This window comes from Odontomachus brunneus, unplaced genomic scaffold (genome assembly GCF_010583005.1).
Source record: "Odontomachus brunneus isolate Ranch 3 - 2012 unplaced genomic scaffold, Obru_v1 Obru_scaffold_008, whole genome shotgun sequence".
Taxonomy (NCBI): Eukaryota; Metazoa; Arthropoda; class Insecta; order Hymenoptera; family Formicidae; genus Odontomachus; species Odontomachus brunneus.
Window position 1 is genome coordinate 2,266,733 of NW_022639458.1, and position 11,120 is coordinate 2,277,852.

Genomic DNA, 11,120 nt, shown 5'->3' on the forward strand with positions numbered 1-11,120 from the left:
CTATAAAATTACAAAAACTACCCCTTTTATCACGCAATTTTAATTTTTTTTATTTGAAAGTGCAGATATATGTTTCCGATGTATTTTTCGATGTAGAGTCAAAATCCAATGTCAAAAACACAATACACCTGGACATAACCCCTATAATATTACAAAAACTACCCCTTTCATCATGTATGATTTCGAAACACCCTCTTCTTTTGAACACGGGCTTAGGACCGGCTGTGGCAGAATTATGTTTCTTTTTTTTTTATTTTTTTATTTTTTTATTTTTTTATTTTTAATTGTTTTTTTTATTTTTTTTTGTTTTTTCATTTTTTTTATTTTTTTTGTTTTTTTTGTTCATTTTCTGATTTTTTTAAAATTCTTTTATTGTTTTTTTTTTTAATTTTATAAATTACGACAATGATCGTTTGATGTGGTAAATTTCAAAGCAAGGTTCAATGCATAAAGTTTTACAACATACTTAATACTCATATGATGATCGACTTCTCTTTTTGTGTATACTGCATAGAACACATTGACGTGATACCGTTTTACTATCATCTGAAGCTTGAATTTTTCTGGGGAAATATCGTCCATTTAGTCTAAGATTAGACGAAATAAATGATGAAACTTCTTGAGAATTTTCTTTCAAAATATCTCTTACAACGCTCAATCGAAAATCAGGAAACGAAATCGCATTTTGAAGTGAGCATCTTGAATAAACTGTGGGCAATTATCAATATCAAATCAATAAAATGAAAAAACAATTTTCTATACCATTTCATACATTTTCTAATAGATTTTGTCAAAGATAATTGTCTGTCGATATCATCGATTTTGCCCATATTTTTGTTATAATCCACAATACAAACGTGTTTTATAATATCTTCATCGGTTTTGTAGTTTTTCCTACCAGTTTTACAAAACTGGTGTTCGTGAATACTTATCAATACATAAACTTCCTTTTTATCCATCCATTTGATTACCATCCAAGAATCGGTGTGGGCAACTTCTGTTTCACCACGATTTAGCTTTGAACTAAGAGTTGGCATTCCTTTACGATTTTTTTTTACAGTTCCACAAAGACCAGTATTTCTGTCATGTAAGTAGTCTGACAGTTGTGGAGATGTATACCAATTATCAGTATATAACACACGCCCTTCGTTACAATAAGGTTGCATGAAATGTGCAACAATGTCACCAGAAACGCCTAAATCAAATTTCTCATAATCAGTGTCTGAGCCAGTATATACTATAAAATCTAAGAGAAATCCTGTTTCGCAGTCCGCTAATTCAAATATCTTGATACCAAATCGATGTCTCTTCAATGGTAAGAATTGTTTGAATTTTAGCTTCCCTTTCCATAAGACTAAACTTTCGTCAATGCAAAGCTTTTCACCAGCAATAATAGTATTACTAAACTTTTCTTTCAAATGATCTATCACTGGTTTGATTTTTTTCAAAGGATGATTGGAAACTTCTTCATTATTAGAAAAGTGAAGGTATCGTAAAATTTGAAGATATCTATTTCGAGATAGACTTTCGCCGTATATTGGAGTGTATAGCAGTGGATCTCGGCTCCAATAATCCTTCAGTTGCCCTTTTACAACATGACCCATGTTTATTGATAAAGCAATGATTATCCATAATTCGTCTTCAGTGATAGGAGTCCACGGCTTCATATGTATTCGATCCGGTTCGGAATTTTGTTCTTGAAAAAGATTGGTTTATTCTACAATCAAATTTACAAGAAATGTATCAAAAAAATATTTCAAACATTCTAATGGAGTAGGTTCGTCTAGAGACACGTGATCACGAATATGTGCTTCACCAGTAAAAGTTTTTATAGATGGGTAAAAATAAGGATCATAGTGTACATCTGGTATATTCTCATCACGTTCGTTATCAAGTAAATCGACATCACATGCAATAGTTCTGTCTGTAATAACTTCTTCTTCAGGCTCTGACTCTCCACTACTCCAAGCTTCGTCATCACCTGTATTCATTGTATAGCAAAAGTAATAAAGTACGAGGAAGATAGAAAGTAATGGAAAATGTTGTATCAACACAAGTGAAAAAATAAGTGTATCTCAAGCCTGACCTAACAGAGAACGCGAGGCGACAGGTGCTCTTACGCGCCGTTCTCACGTATGGCAAGGACGGACGACGATAAACTGGCAGGCCTAATCAATGAATATATTTTTGATCTGCTATTTACAATTTTGCCAAATTGTTTTACTAATAAATAGCAACTTCAAAAACCCCAAATGAAAATAAATTTGTTTATAATTGCAGCCGCACGCGAATTAAGCCATGTATTTATTTTAGAATGTCTCACATGAAAATTAGGGGTACGGGGTGAGTGGGGGGGAGGGCAAATTTACATTAAATAATATTAGAAATTGCTAATAATATTAAGAAAATGAATATTTAATTTAAAAAAAATTGAACAAGTTATTCTGGTGCGCCAAAATATTGGTTTTCCGGACCTCTAAAGGTTAAGAAAAAGAATCTTAATTAACGAGTGTTTACACGACCTTACTGCAATTGTCACTATCAATTAATGCTTCCTCATCAATCGGAATCTCCTCATAGTCGTATGCAACATGCATCAACTAGTTCAACTAAAGTTCCGGGATTCAAATTTTATCTCATCATCAAAATACTGCACGAGATACCACGTAATGGCTTAGTTCTGATCACAGCCATATTTAATGCCCTTCTTTGAATAGCTTCCGTAGGAAAACAAAGCCGGAGTCGTCTTCTAAGTTACGAAAGGCGGCGAGCAAGCTCATTATTTAACAATATTATCAGAAAATAGCTTTCTTGATCGTTGAGCAAAAATCAAATATTTCTAATAACTCGTACACAACAATATAACAGTTAGTAACTGAATATTTATCTCTGGCCATGTTTATAAAATACCAGTAATTTCTCGTAAGCTCCAATTTTTAAGTAGTTTTCAATTCCACACTATCAAGGAGAGACTGTAAGATAGTTATAGAAACATCAAAATATGTCGATTGAATTGCTATTACCAAACAATTTAAATTCTTGCTACAACTTATGAAGTCATAGAGCTCGAAACCAAATGAATATCGATTAGATGGAGACCATTATAATATTTTCGTTAACATTATAAATTTATGTTAGAAAATCCGTCATTAAAACTGAGATATCACTTGTTAATACAAGTAATACTTGTTATAATTAAAAGAAATTATAGAAGCGATGGATAAATAAAATTTTTCAAAATAAATTTTAAAATCTTCTCCTCCTCCTCCTCTTCTTCGATAACATCAGACGAAATAATAAATTCCCCAGAGAAATCAGAAATCTATAACTAATACAATTAAAAATTTTACTTTCTATGCTATTGGTAATTAATCGAGTTCCGCACCATCGAAAATGAATGACTGTCATTCGCACCTAAACTCAATAATTCCTAATATCACATAGAGTTAATAGTACTCGATGATATTAAAAATCAATAGCTAACCATTTTATCGAACACCAATAACTTCTCGTAAGCTCTAATTTTCAAGTAGTTTTCAATTCCATACTCTCAAGAATATATTGTAAGATAATTATAAGTACATTATAAAAATATATTGATTAAATTGTTTTTGCTAAACAATGTAAATTCTTGCTATAATTTATAAAGTCATACAGTTCGAAGATAACTATTCGTTGCGATAATAAATTCCTAGAAAGAATAGAAATCATCCACACGGGAAGAATGAAGTTGACTTCCCTTTATAAACGGAAGTCTACAAAATTCATTTTCTTTCGCTACGCGCAGTAATACAGCATAACTATTCCATTCAGAAATGACAATGCGATGGGAAGCATAGTAATTTGAATTCCTTCACGTTTTGCGAAATACCTTTAAGGCGTGTGCAAAAGTAAAGTAAATTCGCACGGTTTTGATTCGTCTTGCAATTGACAGGTCAATTTCATTTCAAGAAATTTTTTATTTGTAATAAGAAGTCATCTCCGAGCATCAATTCAATGTTACATATGTTACGGACAGTGTCCGCCGATCTTAGCCGACAATCGGAATTGTGTCACGGGAACGTGGCTACTGCTATCTTGAAGTGACAGCTCGCGAACGTATCCGGAGTAACGAGGGAAAAACAATGTTTGACACGAAGGTTGATTGCGTATCATAAAATTTAATAAAATTCAATGAAAATTTCAAGTAACAAACATAGTGTTCACTACCTTTACAGTAGAAAAACTACGAAATTTTACTTACACGAGACTGTATTGCGGGAAATTCAGTATTAAGGTTTTTATTTAAAACAGAAGCCGAATAATGAATTTAACGTTCATAAAAGTATTTAATGAAAATAACATTGATAATAATGAGAAATGATTAATAAATTTAATTGAGTAATTTAATTACTTGCAATTATCATGATTATGATTATGTCTTATTATTCCGAAAGAATACGGTGCAATATATTAATAAAATAAAAATAATACTTGTAATAAGATCATTAATAACTACTATAAAAAAAATATAAAGAATGAAACAAAGAATGGAATAAACGATATATACAAAAATCTAGATTATCTTTATCTATTTATCTATTAAATGTAGATATTCAAGTTATTAATTTCTATAAAGTGTGAATAGCACTGCCATCTATAGTGAGACTTCAAAAAATGTCAGCTCGATCGAAATATTACCTACAGAGAATTAAGTAAAATTATATTTCAATGGATTACTTTATTTCAATTTAAGTTACATTGCTCGAAAAAAAAAACTAATACCATTAGTATAAGTTGATACTCGGAAATATTCAGCTATTTATGGGTGTTCAAATTCATGAAATATCTAAAATGATACGAATCAATGATCCATAATAAAAAACTGCGAATAATATTCGGGAATACTTACTTATCATCTGTTATTGATTTTCATAACAGCTGATTTCATTTTTTGTTTTCCTACTACAGCCAATAACAATAATACTCTAATACTTCGGTATAATTTGCAGAATAATTGAGTACTCAGACACATGAGAATATTCGAAAGACTTAAGGGGATGCCGGAGCGAGCGACGAACTTGATAAGCGTCGATAACGTAGAGCGATCATCAAAAAATAGAAAACATTATCATCATTTACCGACGATATCGAATTTATGTATACTTATGAAATAAAGACGATCGTCACTAACATGATACCGCTATCATCTTTTCACAAATGTTATGTAAGTGTGTGTGCTACATTGTTATTTAAATTTTCTTACACATAGACGTTACGTAAATGTGAATGCCACGTTGCCGATATTTGCATTCTCTCCAAAATAGGCCCTTGTTACTTTTCTGATGAATTCTTCAAACCGCTTGTGTACTGAGTGTATCAAAAAAAAGAATTTTTAGAGAAGAGTATTGTAGGCGCAAGCGTAGTTTGCGCATAATTTTTTGAAAAATACGTTACCTATTATTTGAGATTTAATATAATTAACAACGGTAATTTGAGTTGTCATTTTCATTTTGCACCGACCAATGTTACACTTTATTTTCGCACGTAATTTTATCATATAAATTAGAGCAGTCAGTACGCTGTAATTTTTGAAAAATGAAATCAGTGTCACGATAGCAATAGTTCCACATCGTTTTCATCCTTGAGGCAGAAATGCCCTATTTCATTTATGCATGTACTTTTACTATATAAAAGCATTTTTAATTTGGTCAAGTAAACACAAAGTAAAATTTGTTGGGAAATGTTAACGTGATACCGAATACTTTTGCAAAACTATTGTCTCGTGCTGATTCGACAAAATTAAAAACCCTTTTGCCCTTGGTGAACGTACGTGCGAAAATGGAGCGGAGCATCCATCAACATGAGAAAACGATAAGAAACAGTTACTATCACGATATCGAATCTTTCTGCAAAGTTTACTTTTTTCTACCTGCATCGAATTAAAAACCCTTTTACATGATAAAATTACATGCGAAAACGAAGCGGAATATCCATCAATATATGAGATAAAAACGATAAGGAACGGTTATTATCACGATATCGAATCTTTCTGTAAAGATTACTTTTTTCTACTTCCGTCAAATAAAAAACCTCTTTGCATGGTGAAAGTACGTGCGAAAATGAAGCGGAGCATCCCACGTGATTCGGGAGACAATGCAGAGCGAAATAGTCAAACTTTACGTCATTTTCGAAAATACATCTTTGCGAACGCAAAAATTACTTAAAAAACTGTAAGATATCCTAGAATGTGTTCTAGATGCTAACATTATATGACCTAAATAACCTGCAATAACATAATCGATTTTCGGCCAATGCGCGAGAATCCGACATTCCTACGATGTTACGCTAGATCTAACGTTATTAAAGCGACTTTGGGCTATTAGAAAATTATTTCCAAGATTCTGGGTATATTACTAAGGGAGTAGAGTGACATTAACGCACATTGTTATCCAAGAGACGATGCAGAGCGAAATACGCACACTTTACGTCATTTACGGAAATACACCTTTGCAAAACGCAAAAATTTCGTCAAGAATCTTTAAAAAAATCATCCCAGGCTTAACTAACACGGCTTAATAAATTAGCGAAAACTCAAAATACTTCGGTTCGAATCTCGGTTTAATAATTTAGCGGAAACACAAAACATATCGGTTCGAATCTTGGCTTAATAATTTAGCGGGAAATCGAAACATTTCGACTCGAGTATCAGCTTAATAATTTAATTTATTGTCTTTAATTTGTCGAAATCTAATTTATCGTCTTGTCAACAACAAACGCGTATACATAAGAAAATATCTCCGAAGAGATAGTATATCGTATACAGAGTGTCCCGCCACTACCGCATTATCTCTTAAGGATAGATTCTTGAGGTAATTTGAAGAAAAAAATCCTAATGCAAAAATGTCGAGGCTATAATATTTTTCAAATTATAAACGATTAAATTTAATCAATTATATTGGCTAAAGTACGCGCGCTCAGGTATGGTACAATACACAATGGTACAGGTGCATGCGCATAAGTGAGAATTTGCATAAGATATGAAATTAGTTGTAATCCCTGAAAAAAATGTCAAATGTGTGAGCTTACTGATTCTCATAAATGTATTGTGTGATATTTTATTCATAACATTTTGACGAGATTGTTATTATTTGCGATATGTTTATTTAAATGATAGAAAAGGCAGATTATTATTACATATATTATTGTATGTATAGAACTTCCGTATCAATATTTGGAAAAGAGACGACATACACCTGTACCACTATGTGTACCGTACCTGAGCGCGCGTACTTTAGCTAGTAGAATTGGTCAGCTTTAATCGTTTATAATTTGAAAAGTATTATAATCTCGCCATTTTTATATTAGGATTTTCTTATTCAAATTACTTCAGGAATCTGCCCTTAAGAGATAACGCCATAGTGACGGGACACCCTGTACAATATGACATAACAAGTTATGAAGTACTTTAATCAAACAGTATATATAGATCATATATAGATCATATATATAATATATATAAAACATATATAGTGCATAAAAAAGCTTATATAAACATATACAGAACATATAAATATTACATGTTGAAATATATCAGTTAAAATATATCAGTATCATCAAGTAATAATCCCACGAGAAGGAAGCCTGCCGAGTCGAAATTTCAATTGACCATTGTTATGCAAGAATGATCCAATTCAAAAAATTATAACCTTTTATCAATGGATACTCCTCCATTCCCATCTTTTTAAACCAAACAAAAAAAATTCAAGCCTTACAAATGCTTGAAATAAATTAAGAAACAGTTCTTTTATTTTTTACCAGTCGTGTTTTTTTGCACATATTTCTAAAGACTGAGTTTGTCGGTACTCTTAAAGAAATGGAAATGCTTAACTCGTTGAACTATTGCGAAAATTTCAGAGCTGAATTCTTTGGTTGGATCATTCTTATGTAACTCCGGCGAACTGCAAATTCCAATTCTTACTTTACTTCCCGTCGGACCCAATGCGATTTACGTCTACGTGCATGCAATCTACGTAAAGTGACGCTTCGTGTCTACTATATGAGCGTCTAAATTGAGCGCTCACCATTGCGCGTCGTCCCACGGTGTCCAGGGTCCACCAGCCATCCTGTCGCTGCATCTAATACTGCAATGGTCCTCGCATCCCACGTCGCCTGTAATTCACTCCCGACCGCGGTAATCTAACGGAGATTTTACGAAAAATCCCGTCTCTCTTGGGGGATACAATCCGAGTTGCGAATTGCGTATGAAATATCGCGAACTGCGTGTTCGAGGAAATGTCGGCCTTTTGGATAAACAACGAGTATGTGCGATGAATTCAGTAACGGTCCGATCGAGTTGTAGTGTATCGCTTTGATACACGCGCGACGCGAATGGCTTACGAAGAAAATGAAATTCGCGAGCGAGGGAAACACGCGACGCGAATCGAAAGTCGATCTCGCGAAATCTTCCGACGCGTGGATGAAGTAATCTGTGCAAAATTCTCACGTCCGACACGGAATATCCCTAATGTAACGTTTCGATGGTACAGCGTAGTAGACTGTAATACAGCTCCACAATATTTTTGTGGATAACAGCTCCGCAATATTTTTGCAGATAACAATTCCGCAATACTTTTGCGGATAACAACTCCGCAATATTTCTGCGAAGTTCGCTCGCGATTCTTCCGCAAATATAATCCGATGAAATTCGCAAATCAAATTAATAATCGCAAACGTAGTGAATGAAAAATCAAGAACTACGAAAATAGTGACGATAGAGATAAAGATTATATTCAAAATTCACGTGAAAAAAATGTTACCGCGTGAGACGTCTGTCTTCGTTCGATGGAACTTGTCGCGCGCCGCATAAGTAAACAAACAACTGCTCGCATGTCTGACTTGTGTACATACATCGCGTTTTTTTCGCGAAGGATCAACGTTTGCTAGCATTGTCTCTATTGTGTCCCGCGTTAGAAAACTCTAAGTGAAAAATTAAAACCTGTAAATTTTTTGACGATTGAAATTAATTTTGCGAGCAGTTTACATGACCACGTTAGATCGCTTTGCCACACGATATCAAATTTTACTTAATAACGAACTCTACTTTATGAAATGCAATCGCGATTCAAATTCATGGGAGAAAATTGAGAAAATTAACGACCGGCGGAAGATCTATGACGCGGGTGATGTAACTGCGCATTTTCTGTGGCACAATCTCTGTGGCGCAATTTCTTGAGTGCGCATTGGCGCACTACTCCAGACACCTGGAAGATCGCATTCAATAAAACTGAATAATTTTACAAAATCTGAAATGTTCAAAGCGTATATTCAATACTTTAAGCATCTACCAGATAGTATAGTATAGGGGATAGTATAGTATAGTATTGGGATATAGTATAGTTAATCAAAATTTCCTCCGACGAAAATCGTCGACCAATCAATTATCTAAGTTAATCAATTAATAAATATATGTACATTGGGAAAAAACTACTTGAAAATTTATTTGTCAAATTTATGTAGTATATACATTACTAAATTGTTCTTTGAAAAAGAGATCTTCCAAATGTTTCGAGCAGCTTTTTATTGGACGGCACATACGCATACTATAACTACAGCAAAGTAAATCGCATTGATTTATAAGCATGCACTACATCGAAAGACTTTTTGTCTTCCTATTATCAATATGTTTCTTGTTTTGACTCACCGAACCGCCGATCAGGGCAGCCACGTTCTGCTTTCATTTCTGAAACAGAAAAATGCCGTTTCGTCGATTAGATTTGTGCATTGAGTGGATTTGAATGAAAAAGTTTGAAAGATTAAAAAAAAAAAAATAAGCGCGATATTTCTCACGCTGAGAGAATTTTTCGGAACGCATTTACATTAAAATATTCCACTTTCTTTTTGCTCGACGTTGCAAATAAATCTCTTAGTTAGAACAAATCAACATTTTTCAAGTGGAGATGTTACCCAGAAAAATTCTCCCCGCGTGTAATTACAATTTAACGCGATCTTTGATTCAATTAAAAATTATCTAAATTTTGAGTAACAAAATTATCAATCTTGTCGGATTTCTAATTATGAATACTAATTAGTGATGCTCACCTTCGAGCAGACCCCGCTCGGCCCGAGTCGGATCCTCCGGCGCAGCCCCTAAGAGTTGGCTGTTCGTCTGCTTCGTCTCTGCAACAGAAAGCATATTTACTTTAGTATTACACACGACAATGGTGGCATTAAAGAACTTGATTCCAAACAAAAGAATTTACAGTTTCATTGGATTTCTAATTACGAATTTAAATCAGTAAAACTCACTTTTGCGCCAACTCTGCCAGGCCCGAGCTGGATCTTCCGGCGCGACATCCCCCAGGCATCGCATCCCCTAGAGCCACATAACTACGTCTTCTCTATTAGATCTCTGTGACAGAAATTTAATTTAATTTAGTATTAATTAGTAATTTAATAAATTAGTATCAAATAGTTATACGCGACAGCAAGACGGTGAAAGAAATTGTAACGGCACGTTCGAGTTCCTTTCCAATGCGCAATAAAAAATAAATAAACAGTAGCCGAACAAGGAAGTAATAATATCCGATTAATTATTAGATGATGATAATAATCTCTGATCGACAACCATATAATAATGTCCGGTAGTATCAATTTTTTACACACGAGAACAAGACGAGGAAATTGTCGTAACAACACGCTCAAGTTGCTTCCCAATACGTAATAAAAATAGTTAAATGACAACCGAATAAAGAAATAATAATACTCAAATAATAAATGGATGATGATAATATTTGATCGACATTGAAGAACTCGAGCGCAACTTTTCTCTAACATGTAAAAAAGTAAATGACACGCGATAATTACCTGCTGCGGTAAAGCTCACAACACCTGCTCGCGTAATAAGTACGCGTCTCAATTCGTGTTAATTATCGCTTGAATTATGGCGAAGTCAAAATGCGATATTAAAAATCGGCGCGAAATAATTTAGAAAATAACGCGGCAGCTCCCGATGTATTCGTCTCGATGGTTGAGAGTGTAATAGCGTGACGCTCGAGAACGTATTCGCGCACGCGTGTTTACATGACCGGCCGCGCGCCCCCCTCTCCCTCCCCAAGCGCCGCCAGTCAATGTCCCGAGCA